Source organism: Trichechus manatus, unplaced genomic scaffold (genome assembly GCF_000243295.1).
Source record: "Trichechus manatus latirostris isolate Lorelei unplaced genomic scaffold, TriManLat1.0 scaffold00006, whole genome shotgun sequence".
NCBI classification, from domain to species: domain Eukaryota; kingdom Metazoa; phylum Chordata; class Mammalia; order Sirenia; family Trichechidae; genus Trichechus; species Trichechus manatus.
This window is the reverse complement of record NW_004443942.1, coordinates 22,056,562-22,073,135: the sequence shown is the minus strand read 5'-3', so window position 1 is coordinate 22,073,135 and position 16,574 is coordinate 22,056,562.

The following is a 16,574-nucleotide window of genomic DNA, read 5'->3' as shown; positions in this document are numbered from 1 at the left end:
TCAAATCCATTGCTGTCGAGTCAATTCCGGCTCATAGCGACCCTATAGGACAGAGTGGAACTGCCCCATAGGGTTTCCAAAGGGCGGCTGGTGGATTTGAACTGCTGACCTTTTTGGTTAGCAGCCGTAGCACACTGTAGCTCTTAACCACTGTGCCACCAGGGCTTCTTCTTGTTGGCGATTCCGACTCACAGCAACCCTATAGGACAGGGTAGAAGTGCCTGGTGGGTCAAGGAGCTCCTGGTGGATTTGAACTGCTGACCTTTTGGTTAGTAGCCTGAGCTCTTAACCACTCGGGCTCCTTGAATTAATTACATCTGCAAAGACCCTTTTTCCAAATAAGGTAACATTCACAGGTTCCAGGATTAGAATATGAACGTATCTTTTTGGGAGGTGTCTTAGCTCCCTAGTGTTGCTGTAAAAAAATACCACAAATGGGTGGCTTTAAAGAACAGAAATTTATTTTCACATAGTTTAGGAGGCTAGAAGTCCCAATTCAGGACACTGGCTCTCTCCTTTGGCTCTGGGGGAAGATCTTTGTCTCAGCTTTTGTAGCCCCGATTGTTCCAAAGTTCCTTGGCAATCTTCCTTCCATTTGTGCTCTTGCTTGTCTCTGTGTCTATGCTGCTGTTTATAACTCAGAAGTGATTAAGTTTAGGACATAGTTATAAGACCAACTTAACAAAGAAAACACTATTCCCAAATGGGATTGCATCCATAGGTATAGGAGTTAGAATTCCAACACATATTTTGGGGCGACACAATGTAATCAATAACAGAGGGCCACTATTTAACCCACTACACACTTGCATCGGAATCACCAGGAATGAGGCCCAAGGATATTTCTTTTAAATAAGCACTTTTGGTGATTTTAGACCAACAAAAGTTTAGAACCATTGGATAAACTGAAAACAACAAAAAATAGTCCTACTTTTTCTGCCCAAGAAATCTTTTGTTCTTATTTACTTGCTTTTAGTCATTCCAAAGCTTCATACAGACATTCACCCTTTCTTCCATGTGTACTCAGTATAATACTTTACTCATACCTTACTCAATTAGGTATTGCATCAGCTGAATAATTCCAGGACCTTCATCTATTCCTCCATGCATCTAGAGAACTAACACACGGTTTATGCCACAGGATAGCTCGCACTTGGGGAATTGTGTTTCATCTAATTTCTTACAATTAATGAACAAGTCCTATCGGTTTTAATGGTGTTATCTCAGGCTCACATTTTGGCGTAAATTATTTATCCGACTAATTTAATGGCAAACAGTCACCAAGGCGAGCTTAAGGCAGTAATTTCACGCATATACTGGTTATAGGTTAATTATTTAGGTGCCATAACCAGCTTTACAATAATGAACTCTCCTGGGTAGATCCCATAAAATACATTCTTCAGCTTTAAAAAAGAGGTTTAATGTTTCAAAGTTTCTCATGCTGACATTTATGTTACCTTCTGTGTTGTGCTGAAATTTCAGGAAAGAGCTGAGGGATGTTTGTGTTAAACTAAAGGCACAGGAGAAATCACAATGAAGAAAGAAAGAGCAAGCATGTTTACCAAGTCTTTACATTAAAGTCTGAAAATTAGTGGTGGCTAAGGTCAAACAATTTGGGACTTAAGAGACTCAAATACTCAAATTTTAGAATATATATATTTTGTAAGTCCCTTAAAGTCCTCCACTTGTAATACCAGTTATCAGATGCCTTCCAGTCGATTCCGACTCCTGGAAATTCCTTGTGTGTCAGAGTAGAACTGTGTACCACTGAGTTTTCAGTGGCTGATGTTTTGCAAGTAGATCACCAGGCCTTTATTCAGAGGTGCCTCTGGGTGGTCTCAAACTGCCAGCCTTTCAGTTAGCAGCCAAGCAATTAACCACTTGTGACACCAAAGGACTTTCTGTTCGTAATATGCAGACTTAATGCTTATAGTATTTTGTACTCAATTCAAATCATTCATTCCTTTAATCATCATAGTCTAAAACAAAATACCCAACTATTATGATACAACAGTTTTCGATCCCTATGAAGTGACACTCGGGTGTACCATGATGCTGCTACAGGCCTGTGCCATAGTTTGATCAATATGAAGACTTTCTTATTTATTACAAAGTAGGATCCATATTATAAAACCAAATATGGAGCTGAACAGCCCACGCAGTGTGGTACAGGATAAAAACCTGTGAGGAGTGAAAGATGCAATGCTAAGCCAAAGTGGTTGAGAGATTGTTCATTTGCCGAAAAGCTTCAGAAGATTGCCTCCTGAGGGTATAAGCCAGGGAATTAACCATCCCTTTCAAATATCAACACAAGGCTAGTGGGCTACTCAGTGAACACTGATATTCATGGATATGAGTTAGTGCCTTCAAATGTTCTGCCAAAAATTCTATGCTCAAAACCAAAAAGTTGAGGGCTACTGAAATATAGAGTGACAAGGGCTATGGAAAAGATATGTATAAAGTATTCTGGAAGCATAGAGGAGGGACCCTTATCTTACTTAGGTCTAGGGGCTGAGGGGTTTCCTTCAAGACTTGATGCTTATGCTGTCGGTGTTAGGTGTCGTAAAGTTAATTTTGACTCATAATGACCCCATTGGACAGAGTTAGAACTGCCCCATTAGGTTTTCTAGGATGTAATCTTTATGGCAGCAGATTGCCAGGTCTTTCTCCCACAGAGCCACTAGGTGGGTTCAAACCACCAACCTTTCAGTTAGCAGCCAAGCTCTTAACCGTTGCTCCACCAGCACTCCTTGATACTTCATAGAGAAGTGGAAATCTTGAAGATCATTGTATATGCTATGGGGGTGATTAGTCTCTTTTCCCAAATAACTAGGAAAACGGTGAGCAGAAAGTCAGGTGATTCCTTTGAGGAGAGAAAAGATGCTCAATCTGTTGGGTAGAGGAAGAGGGTAAAGGATTTCTGTTCAAACTGGCAAAGATCCAACACCTCAGTCATTGAATGTTCACCTCAGCTCCATCTCTGTTTTCCTTGCATAATAATTAGTTGTATATTCCCTTGTCTTCTGAAGCTAAGTGGTGCATTAGATCAGCAGGCCAACATTTCACCTTTGCAAATCTGGGTCCAGATAAGCAACTTTTCAACAGTTGATGCCAATATGAATCCTCAAATTCTCATAGCTATTTCATTCTCTCTTGACTCATGATCTTTAGGAAATTCTTTTGTTCCTTTACTCCAGTGAGATCATTATTTTCTTCCTTGTCCCTTTGCTTCACTCAACACTTAGAATGAATTTCTCCCCTATGATCCTCCCTCCTTTAAAACCCCAGCAACCTTTCATCCTTCTGTCCCTCTCACTCGTACCCACAGAAGAAGGTCTTTTTGCAGGGCTGAAATATTCTCAGGTTTCTGATGAACATCAGATGAGCTTTGCAGTTTATACTGTATCTTTGGAGCTTTCCCATATTCATTTACCATTTTAGTTTTTCTGTCCTTGAGCAAATTCATATTCTACCAAAACCAATTAAACAATTAAACACAGTGAACTATCATTCCAGTTCCCAGTGTTTTCCAGGAATCTCTGGTTTTGACTTCCCATAGAATTAACTATCTATACCTCCAACAAATATAATTTTCCCATCACCAAAAATAACATCAACATTTTATCTCTTGGTATGTTAAATATTATTAAAATGAGTGGTAAGATTACATAAGATTTTAGCATTTTTAAAATTTAAACTTGGAATGAATGTAGTCCACTAATGAGCAACTATTGGCCTCACAGGATGATTCCTGCCGGGCTTTTCCATAGGATCTATGATCTATTTTCAAGATGAATGACTAGAAAAGTACATCTATATTTGCTGCCTTCTGATTTATCCAGTTTTAAGAGCGTAGCAAAAAAGCAGTGCTAATATTCTCACTGATGTTATTCTATTCAACTAGATAGATGGATAGATGGATGAATGGATGGATGGATGGACAGATGGATGGATAGATAGTTGACAGCTGCTGTTGAGTTGACTCCAACTCATGGCAACCTTATGTACAACAAAAAAAAATATTGTCCAGTCCTGCGTCATCCTCACTATTGCTGACATATTCGGGTCCATCCTTGCAGCTATTGTGCCAATTAGTCTCATGGAAGATCGCCCTTGCCCTCCACTGGCCCTCTGTTTCATCAAACATAATGTCCTCTTCTAGTAATTGATCCCTCCTGATGATGTGTCCAAAGCAAGCGAGTTGAAAAATGTTCTGTTGTCATTCATAAGGTTTTCATTGGCTAGTTTTTGGAAGTAGATCACCAGGTATTTCTTCCTAGTCTGCCTTAATCTGGAAGCGCCACTAAAACCTGTCTAACATAGGTGACCCTGCTGGTATTTGAAATACTGGTGGCATAACTGCAAGTATTACAGTAACACAAAAACCACCACAGTACAACAAACTGACAGACAAGGTGGATTTAAAAACCGAAACCAAAACCCACGGCCACTGTGTTGATTCCAACTCATAGCAACCCTGTATAGGGAACCTAATTTATAAAGGCATACGTTTTCCCATGAGATTTAGTAAAACAATTCTCATTTTTAATGAAAAACAAATGTGTCTTATTAGCATCATTTTTTAAATGACCCTTTTGCTTAAAAATAAAGTCATAATTACCACTGAGGGTACAGACTCATTCATTTACATGTGATGAAATTGAGCCTCTAAAAGGTAAATGACTCATCCAAGGTTACACAATCAAGAGCAAATATTTGAAGCCAGAGCTCCTGTTTCCCAGCCCAAGATTTTTTCCCATTACACCAGGCTCCCATTCACCTCAGTTTTTGTTTTTGTTTCTTATCTGGAAAAAATGGACAAAATATTTATCATGTTCCCTTGTAGATGCCGACTTACTCTTTCCTAAGTGAATCATAATTTCCCAGTGTTTCTCTAATTACATCTTGATTAATGCTGCATATATTTTTCATATGGAGAAAATTAGGGTTAGAATTATCCGTATTTGAGCATCTTCTTAAGGCTTCATCTTAATATTTTAAGAGTATCCAGTTCAACCACTTTCTTTTTTCTTTGCCATGTATCTGATATTTCTTCTAGGTTGCACGGGATCTTCAGAAGTTTCAAGTAGATCATTTCCATGCCAAGAATTGTTGAGTGCCATAAATTTTAATTTCTTGATTATCTTTTTAAGCATAATCTGTATTTCATTAGTACTACTTATTTCTCCTTGGAGAAAACTGCAGACATCTTGCATGTTTCTCATATTCTGATACAAATAATGTAGATACACTACACATATAAAAAGACAGTATACTGTTTCAAAAATATTTTCTACTATGCATCTTGTCAATTCAAACTTTCTTTTATTGAAATTAACATTCTGATTCTTCAAAATCTTGATTACAACAAGACTGATGGAAAAATACTGTGAATGGGCAATGTTTCCGACCTTTCATAGTCAACATCTGCAGACTGTTAATCCTCCATCAGGACGTTAGTTAATGTAAATGTCTGGCTAATCGAATAGAATTCTCCAGATTTCTTTTAAGTGAGATTTGAAGAAATAAACTAACTTTTACCTTAAGGGAGAGGCATCATTATGCTGAAAGCTGAGATAATGGGCTAAGTAGACATCTTGTCACTCAACATCCTTCTGGACCTGATCGCAAAATATATTTGAAGACAAATTAATATTTTTATAAAAATCATGAAACAAAACACATTTGATAGAATTATCTTTGAGAAACATGATTTGTATAATTTCAGTTTGTACTATAAAATTGCAGTTTGTAGGAATAAGGAGGAAGGGAAGGAGGAAGAAATAACAGGAGAAAAAGGGAAGAACTTGATTTTGTTTATAATCCTCTCAGAAACCATTCATTTATTCACAAAACATAGGACCATAACACCATCTTAGGAATAGCATTAAGGGGGGAAAAAAAAAGAGAGATGCAGAAAAAATCCCAATGACCGGTCAATGGGTGTTTTAAAAAAAAAACCCAAACCCATGGCCCTTGAGTTTATTCCTACTTACAGCGACCCAACCCTATAGGACAGAGTAGAACTGCCCCATAGGGTTACCAAGGCTGTAAATCTTTATGGAAGAAGACTGCCACATCTTTTTCCCATGGAGTGGCTGGCAGGTTTGAACTACAGGACCTTTTGTTTAGCAGCCAAGCACTTCATCCACTGCACGACCAGTACTCCTTCAACGGTGTTACGTACATCTACTTCTGGGACTCAGCAAGCCCGGAGAAAATCATCAGCAGTCTTGGTAGGGAGGGTAAGAGTGTTGATGTTAGGTGTCATCTTGTCATTTCTGACACAAAGCAACCCTATGCACAACAGAATGAAACTCTGCCGGGTCCTGTGCCATCCTCACAAACTTTTTATGCTTGAGCCCACTGTTGTGGCCATTGTGTCAATCCACCTCATTGAAGGTCTTCCTCTTTTTTGCTGACCCTCTACTTTACCAAGCATGATGTCCTTCTCCAGGGACTGGTCCCTCCTGATAACATGTTCAAAGTATGTGAAACAAAGTCTCACCTTCCTTGCTTCTAAGAAGCACTCTGGTTGTGTTTCTTTCAAGACAGATGTGTTCATTCTTCTGTCAGTCCATGGTATAGTCAATATTCTTTGCCAACACCATAATTCGAAGGCATCAATTCTTATTTAGTCTTTCTTATTCATTGTCCAGCTTTCCCATGCATATGAGGCAATTGAAAACATCATGGTTTGGGCCAGGTGGACCTTGTCTTCAAAGTGAAATTTTTGCTTTTTAACACTTTCTTTAAAGGTCTTTTGCAGCAGATTTGCCCAATGCAATGCATCATTTGATTTCTTGACTGCTGCTTCCATGGGCATTGATTGTAGATCCAAGTAAAATGAAATCCTTGACAGCATCAATCGTTTCTTCGTTTATCATGATGTTGCTTATTGGTCCAGTTGTGAGGATTTTTGTTTTCTTTATGTTGAGGTTTATCCATACTGAAAGCTGTAGTCTTGGATTTTCATCAGTAAGTGCTTCAAGTCCTCTTCACTTTTAGTAAGCAAGGTTGTGTCATCTTCGTATCAAAGGTTGTTAATGAGTCTTCCTCCAATCCTGATGCAGTGTTCTTCCCATAGTCCAGCTTCTCAGATTATTTGCTCAGTATACAGATTGCTTAAGTATGGTGAAAGGATACAACCCTGACACACACCTTTCTTGACTTTAAACTACCCTTGTTCTGTTCTAACAACTGTCTCTTGGTCTATGTACAGGTTCCTCATGAGTACAACTGAGTGTTCTGGAATTCCCATTCTTCACAGTGTTATCCATAATTTGTTATGATCCACATAGTCAATGCCTTCGCACAGTCAATAAAACACAGGTAAACATCTTTCTGGTATTCTCTGCCTTCACCCAAGATCCATCTGACATCAGCAATGATATCCTTTGTTCCATGTCCTCTTCTGAATCTGGCTTGAATTTCTGGCAGTTCCCTGTTGATGTACTGCTGCAAAACCTTCTGAATGATCTTCAGCAAAATTTTACCTCTGTGTGATATTAACTGTATTGTTTGATAATTTCTCATTCTGTTGGATCACCTTTCTTTGGAATGGGCACAAATACGGGATCTCTTCCAGTCGATTGGCCAGGTAGATGTCTTCCAAATTTCTTGGCAGAGACGAGTGAGCACCTCCAGCACTGCATCCATTTGTGAAACATTGGTTGTTAGTAGTGGATATTCTGTCAATTCCTGGAGCCTTGTTTTTCACCAATGCCTTCAGTGTAGCTTGGACTTCTTCCTTCAATACCATCAGTCCTTGACCATATGCTACCTCCTGAAAAGACTGAACGTCCACCGATTTTTTTTGGTATACTGACTCTGTGTATTCCTTCCATCTTCTTTTGATGCTTCCTGCATCATTTAATATTTTCCTTGTAGCATCTTTCAATATTGCAACTCAAGGCTTGAATTTTTTCTTCAGTTCTTTCAGCTTAAGAAATGCCAAGCGTCTTCTTTCCTTTTGATTTTCGAAATCCAGGTCCTTGCACATTTCATTATAATACTTTATTTTTTCTTCTCAAGCCGCCTTTTGAAATCTTCTGTTCAGTGCTTTTACTTTGTCGTTTCTTCCTTTTGCTTTATCTACTCTATGTTCAAGAGAAACTTTCAGAGTCTTTTCTGACAACCATTTTGGTCTTTTCTTTCTTTCCTGACTTTTTAATTAACCCTTGCTTTCTTCATGTATTATGTCTTTGATGTCATCTACAACTCATCTGGCCTTCAGTCATTGGTGTTCAATGTGCCAAATCTATTCTTGAAATAGTCTTTAAATTCAGGTGGGATACATTCAACTTCATATTTTGGCTTTTTTGAACTTGTTCTAATTATCTTCAGCTTCAAGTTGAACTTGCATATAAGCAACTGATGGTCTGTTCCACAGTCCATCCCTGGCCTTATTCTGACTGATGATATTGAGCTTTTCTGTCGACTCTTTCCACAGATGTTATTGATTTGATTCCTGTGTATACCATCTGGTGAGGTCCATGTGTATATTCACAGTTTATGTTGTTGAGAAAGGTATTTGCAATGAAGAAGTCATTGTTCTTGCAAAATTCTATTATGAGATCTCTGGCGTTGTTGCAATCACCAAGGCCATATTTTCCAACTCCTGTTACTTTTGTTTCTAACTTTTGGATTTCAGTCACTAGTAATTATCAGTGCATCTTGATTGCATGTTTGATCAATTTCAGACCATAAAAGTTGGTAAAAATCTTCAATTTCTTCATCTTTTTTTTGTTGTTGTTAATTTATACACATACTGTTATGTGACACTAGTTGCAATCCCTACAATGTGACAACAAACTCCCCCTTTCCACGCTGGGTTTCCCATGTAGGTTCAACCAGCTCCTGTCCTTTTCTGACTTCTCATTCTGCCTCCGGACAGGAGCCGCCCATTTGGTGTCGTGAATCTGCTTGAACTAGGACACATACTCTTCACAAGTATTATTTTATGTTTTATAGCCCAGTCTAGTCTTTGTCAGAAGAGTGGGCTTCAGGAATGGTTTTAGTCCAGGGTTAACAGAGCGTCCAGGGGCCACAGTTTCAGGGGTTCCTCCAGTCTCACTCAGACCATTAAGTCTGGTCTTTTTAGGTGAATTTGAGTTCTGCACCACACTTTTCTCCTGCTCTGTCAGGGACTCTCTGTTATGTTCCCTGTCAGGGTGGTTGGTAGCCGGGCACCATCTAGTTCTTGTGATCTCAGGCTAATGGGGTCTCTGGTTTATGTGGTCCTTTTATCTCTTGGGCTAATGTTTTCCCTGTGTCTTTAGTGTTCTTCATTCTCCTTTGCTCCAAGTGGGTTGGGACCAATTGATGCATCTTAGATGGCCGCTTGCAAGCTATTAAGACCCCAGACGCCACTTACCAGAGTGGGATGCAGAACATTTTCTTAATAAACTTTGTTACGCCAATTGACCTAGGTGTCCCCCAAAACCATGGTCCTCAGGTCCCAGCCCCTGCTACTCTGTCCTTCAAAGTGTTTGGTTGTGTTCAGGAAACTTCTTAGCTTTTGGTTGAGTCCAGTTGTGCTGACTTCCCCTGTATTGTGTGTTGTCCAAGAATCATCTTAGGTGAAGGGATGGACGATTTCTTCATCTTTGGCCTTAGTGGTTGGTGCGTAAATTTGAATATTAGTCATATTAACTGGTCTTTGTAGGCATATGGATATTATCCTATCACTGACAGCATTGTACTTCAGGATAGATCTTGAAATGTTCTTTTTGATAGTGAATGCAACGCCATTCCTCTTTAAGTTGTCACTCCAGGCATAGTAGACCATAAGATTTTCCAGTTCAGAATGGCCAATATTAGTCCATTTCAGCTCACTTATGCCTAGGACATCAATGTTTATGCTTTCCATTTCATTTTTGATGATTTCAGTTTTCCTAGATTCATACTTCATACATTCCACGTTCCTATTATTAATGGATGTTTGCAGCTGTTTCTTTTCATTTTGAGTAGTGCCATATTGGTAAATGAAGGTCCCGAAAACTTGACTCTAACCACGTCATTAAGATTGACTCTACTTTGAGGATGCAGCCCCTCCCCAGTTGTATTTCGAGTGCCTTCCAACCTAAGGGGCTCATCTTCTGGCACTATATCAGACAATGTTCCATTGCGATTCATAAGGTTTTTCACTGGCTAATTTTTTTTTTTTTTTTTTTTCAGAAGTAGACTGCCAGATCCTTCCTCCTAGTCTGCCTTAGTCTGGAAGCTCAGCTGAAACCTATCTACCATGAGTGACCCTGCTGTTATTTGAAATACTGGTGGCATAGCTTCCAGTATCACAGCAGCACGCAAGCCCCCCCAGTTTGACAAACTGACAGACGGCATGGGGAAGAGTAGTTGTTAGGTTTTGTTTTTGTTTTGTGAACAGTGTCTGGACTAAGATGTCTCATTTGTAGTACATCTACAATTAGCATTAAAATCTCTTTATTCATTCATTCACTCATCCATTCAACAAAACACCTATTTGAAGAAATGGCAATTAAGATCTAAAGAATGAGAAAAAGACAGATGAAGGACGAATGTAAGAGCATTCCATATGTAAAATACCCATGACTATTAAAAAAATTGATATACTCAAAGAAGAAAAAGGCCAACGAAGTTGCAATTCAAAGTCTGAGTGGAAAAGTGTCATGAGATGTGGTTAGTAATGTAAGCAGGAACCCTCTCATGTAAGGCTTTGAAGGGCTTTATAAAGGGCTTGAATAATTATCTAGCACCGTTAAAGGACTTTCAATAATGAGAGTTCATAATTTATATTTTTTCAAGTTCACCTTTGTCTCTGTGTAAAGAGTGGATTAAAGCCATGGTTCCCAGTACAGGGTGATTATGTCCACAGGGGACTTTTGGCAATGTCTGGAGATAGCTTTGGTTATCATAAGTGAGGAGAAGTGAGTGCTAAAGGCATCTATGTGATGTATACATGTTATTCAATTTTTCTGAGATTCAGTTTTCTTACCTGAAAATTGAAAATAATATTTCAAAGAGTCACTGTGAGGATTCATGAAGACAATTTTTGAGTAAAAATAAAAAAATCCTAGTAGAGTGTAGAAACTCAAAATGTTCATACTCCTGTCATTTTCCTTGGGTATATTGTGAACTGCTTCACAAGAATTTCTTTTCTTTGTTGGCACAATGTGAGACACGTGAAGTGGTTAATAAATTCTAGCTGAAATGCAATGAAATTAAATACCTCATAGAAATTCTGGAAATAAATTGAGATTTCTTACTTATTCCTTGTTACCTCAAATATCCCCATGTTTTTTGATTAAGGTGTATCTTTTTGTAATAAATTTTCTATTTAAATACCTATAGGCTGGATTGGGAGCCCTGGTTGCATAGTGGTTAAGAGCTATGGCTGCTAGCCAAAAGGTTGGCAGTTTGAATTCACCAGCTGCTCCTTGGAAATTCTGTCATATAGAGTTGCTATGAGTTGGAATCGACTCGACAGCAATGAGTTTGGATTTTGGTTTGGTATAGGCTGCATTAGATGTCTGCCCATGTGCTCATACAAAACCTGTATGTATCTATATTTATCATGCTATTCTTTACTTATCGGTGTGGTCCTAGAAAATCTAGTTCATTTTTGTATCCCTGGAACTTTGCAGAGGACCTGGAAATATAGCAGGCTTGATACACATTTATTAAATAAAAATATGAATGAATTTGTTTCTCAGCATCGTGAATATCATAGTCTCTTAGTTCATCAAATAAAACACTGAAAAAGGGAAATTCAATACAGAGAGTTTTCTAAGCACTTTCTTTATCCTCCTCTACCTAAGTGACATTAAACACAACAGGGCAAGGGACAAGTTAGTAGAAGCTTAGAGACATGAGCAGAGATTCCAGCTGCTGCTCATGACATGGGTAATAGGATTTGGACTTTGAGTCCAACCACCTTAACTTCCTACTAGGACAAAACTAACTCTTCAGAGTCATTTGAAGGAATCCAGAATCTCTTATTCATCACTTATATTGCCTAGATACAATAAAAAAATCACTGGACATGTAAAGAAACTGGAATATGTGGTTTATAGTTAAGAAATGAAGTAGTGGGGGGCAGGGCCAAGAAGGCAGACTAGTCTGACGCTTCCGGTGGACCCTCTTACAACAAAGACCTGAAAAAGCAAGTGAATTGATTATATATGGCAATCTGGGAGCTCTGAACATCAAAGGCAGAGTTGAGGAACTGGGATGAATGGCAGGGGGAGGGAGAGATGGTTCGGAAGCCACAAGGAGTTGCCAGACGTGACCTGGCAAGAGCCTGAGCCCTTCAGGCCTGATCAGCTCAGGGGTGAGAGGTGAGGCAGGCAAGCAGCCATGCTCGGGGGGCATGTTTTCTTCACCAGGAAAGACCCAGCACCAGAGAGTCTACACAGTCACCCAGAACCAGTGAGAAGCAGCCCTCGACCAGAGAAAGATAAGTAATTGCGTACGGCCTACCACACGGATCAAAAACACTCCCCTTAGGGAAAAACCTCCCTCCTATTTACCTCCCCACTCTCTGCTCTGCACTGGGTCCTGGACCTGCTTCAGCAATTGGTGAGTCCCCTGGGCCATTAGTAGGATCCTTCACACTCCTGGAGCCATTCTCCCTGCCTTGGAGAATGAACAAATTAACAAATAGAGGGAAAAAATAAACTGCTGGCTCCCCTAAGCCAGGAACCCAGAGTAGGCAAACTCCTCTGCCTAGGCACAGGCATAGGGGATCCACGGACTTGAGTGCCTTTCCCTCGCATAGACTTGTGTGGGCCCATCTCAACAGCGTAGGCCCTCATTATTGTAGTACAACAGGGTATGTACCGGAAGTCTAACTTCAACTGTTTCAGCTGTGAAGTGGCAGGTCCTTGACATTGGACACTGCTCTTCCCATTAAACAGGATCTTCACCTACCCCCGTCAGGGGCCTGAGGACTGGTGGCTCCACCCATGCCACCTAGCCACCTGTGATACCGGCCCATTAAAAGAGGTGCCCCCAAGTCCTTATAGCCAACAGCATTAGCTGCTTATAGTTCAGCCACAAAACCCACCCACTCACGTGCTTTAGGGAACAGGGTCACACCTTCCTCCTGGACACTCAGGGGCAGCCATCAGACCCCTGCCTTGCTCAGAGTGTGTCCCTCTGCTGCAGCCAGATGCCTCTCCCTACACCGATCACCCATGCCTGTCTCTAGGACTGTAAGTGAGAGCCTACAGCACACACTTGGTGGCTATCTACCTGAGTAACTGAGCTGAATCCATACAGGAGGAGTGGGTGGACTCCTGAGCTCACATACCTAGTAACAGATCTAACCACCTGGTGACAGGACATTAGAGATTCAAAGGTGCCAATAATCAAACTAGCTCATACGAGCAGCCTATTTGGGCATATCAAAACTAAACAAGAAGCTAGGACACAGAAAGCAAACATAAAATAAACAAATATAATAACTTATTGATTGCTCAGAGACAACAGTCAATATCGAATCACATAAAGAGGCAATCTATGATGGCTTCAGCAAGCTCCCAAAATAAAGAATCTGGAAATTTTCCAGAGGAGGAAAATTTCTTGGAATTACTGGAGACAGAATACAAAAGATTGACATACAGTACTATTAAAGAAATTAGGAAGGAAATTAAGCAAAACATAGAACACACAATAGAGGAAATTAAAAAGATTAGGGAAGAGCATAATGACAAATTTAACAGGCTGCAAGAATCCATAGAGAGACAGCAATCAGAAATCCAGAAATAGACAACTCAGTAGAAAGACATAGGAGACGAATTGAGGCAATGGAAGTCAGAATTAGTGAGACTGAAGATAAAGCACTTGACACCAACTTATTTGAGGAAAAATCAGATAAAAGGATTTAAAAAAATGAAGAATCCTTAATAATTATGTGGGAATCTAACAAGAGGAATAACCTATGACTGACTGGAGTACCAGAAAGGGAGGATAACATAAAATATAGAGAGAATTGTTGATGATTTGTTGGCAGAAAACTTGCCTGATACCGTGAAAGATGACAAGATCTCTATCCAAGATGCTCATCGAACCCACATAAGGTAGATCCCAAAAGAAAGTCACCAAGACATATTATAATCAAACTTGCCAAAACCAAAGATAAAGAGAAAATTTTAAGAGCAGCTAGGGATAAACGAAAAGTCATTCACAAAGGAGAGTCAATAAGAATAAGCTCGGACTACTCAGCAGAAACCATGCAGGCAAGAAGGCAATGGGATGACATATGTAAAGCCTTGAAGGAAAAAAACTGCCAGCCAAGAATTATATATCCAGCAAAACTGTCTCTCAAACATGATGGCAAAATTAGGGCATTTCCAGATAAACAGAAGTTTAGGAAATTTACAAAAGCCAAACCAAAATTACAAGAAATACAAAAGGGAATCCTCTGGTTAGAAAATCAGTAACATCAGATAACAGCCCAAGACTAGAACATGGGACAGAGCAACCAGATATCAACCCAGATAGGGAAGTCACAATAGTAAATCAAAGCTAAAACACTGAAAATAAGGAAACAGATGTCAATATGTAAAAGATGACAACATTAAAACAAAAAAGAGGGACTTAAAAAATGTAGACATAGATTTTTCATATGGAGAGGAAGTCAAGGTGATATAAAGAAATAAAAGACTGGTATAAACTTAGAAAAATAGGGGTAAATATTAAGGTAAACACAAGGGAAACTAACAATCCTACAAGTCAAAACAAAAAAACAGAAAAATATAAAGACTCAGTAAGCACAAAATCAACAACAATAGAAAAGATGAAAAGAAAATACATAAAGAAAAATGACCCAGCACAGAAAATTAAGTGGAACAAAGAAATTGTGAACAACACACAAAAAGACATCAAAATGACAGCACTAAACTCATACCTATCAACAATTATGCTGAATGTAAATGGACTAAATGCACCATAAAGAGAGAGAGAGTGGCAGATTGGATTAAAAAACACGATCCGTCTGTATGCTGCCTACAAGATACATGCCTTAGACTTAAACACACAAAGAAATTAAAACTGAAATGATGGAAAAAAAAATATCAAGCAAACAACACTCAAAAAAGAGCAGGAGTGGCAATATTAATCTCTGACAAAATAGACTTAAAGTAAAATCCACCACAAAGGATAAGGAAGGACACTACATAATGATTAAAGGGTCAATACACCAGGAGGACATAACTATAATAAATATTTACACACCCAATGACAAGTCTCCAGAGTACATAAAACAAACTCTTAACAGCACTGCAAAGAGAGATGGACAGCTCCACAATAGTAGTAGGAGACTTCAACACACCACTTTCGGTGAAAGACAGAACATCCAGAAAGAAGCTCAGCAAAGACATGGAAGAGCTAAACGCTACAATCAACCAACTTAATCTCCCAGATATATACTGAACACTCCACCCAACAGCAGCCAAGTATACTTTCTTTTCCAGCGTACATGGAACATTCTCCAGAATAGACCACATATTAGGCCATAAAGCAAGCCTTAACAAAATCCAAAGCATCGAAATATTATAAATCATCTTTTCTGATCATAAAGCCATAAAAGTAGAAATCAACAACAGAAAAAGCAAGGAAAAAAAATCAAACACATGGAAACTGAACCACACCTTGCTCAGAAACTACTGGGTTATAGAAGAAATTAAGGATGGAATAAAGAAATTCATGGAATCAAATGAGAATGAAAACACATCCTACCAGAACCTTCGGGCCACAGCAAGAACAGTGCTCAGAAGTCAGTTTATAGCAATAAATGCACACATCCAAAAAGAAGAAAGAGCCATAATCAAGACATTAATCCTACAACTGGAACAAGTAGAAAGAGAGTAGCAAAAGAAGCCCTCAGGTGCCAGAAGAAAGGAAATAATAAGAATTAGAGCAGAATTAAATGAAATACAGAATAGAAACAATTGAAAGAGTTAACAAGACCAAAATCTGGTTCTTTGAAAAGATCAGCAAAATTGATAAAACCACTGGCCAAACTGACAGAAGAAAAACAGGAGAGGAAGCAAATAACCCATATAAGAAATGAGATGGGTGATATCACTATAGACCCAACTGAAATTAAAAGAATCATAACAGAATACTATGAAAAATTATACTCTAATAAATTTGAAAACCTAGAGGAAATGGACAAATTTCTAGAAACCCACTACCTACCTAAACTAACACAAACATAGGTAGAACAACTAAATAAACCCATAACAAAAGAAGAGATTGGACAGGTAATTTAAAAACACCTACCAAAAAAATGCCCTGGCCAGGATGGCTTCACTGGAGAATTCTACCAAACTTTCAGAGAAGAGTTAACACATACTAATAAAGGCATTTCAGAGCATAGAAAAAGATGGAATACTCCTAAACTCATTCTATGAAGCCAACATAACCCTTATAACAAAACCAGAAAAAGACACTACAAAAAAAGAAAATTATAGACCAATATCCCTCATGAACATTGATGCAAAAATCCTCAACAAAATTCTAGCCAATAGAATTCAGCAACATATCAAAAAAATAATTCACCATGATCAAGTGGGATTTATACCAGGTAT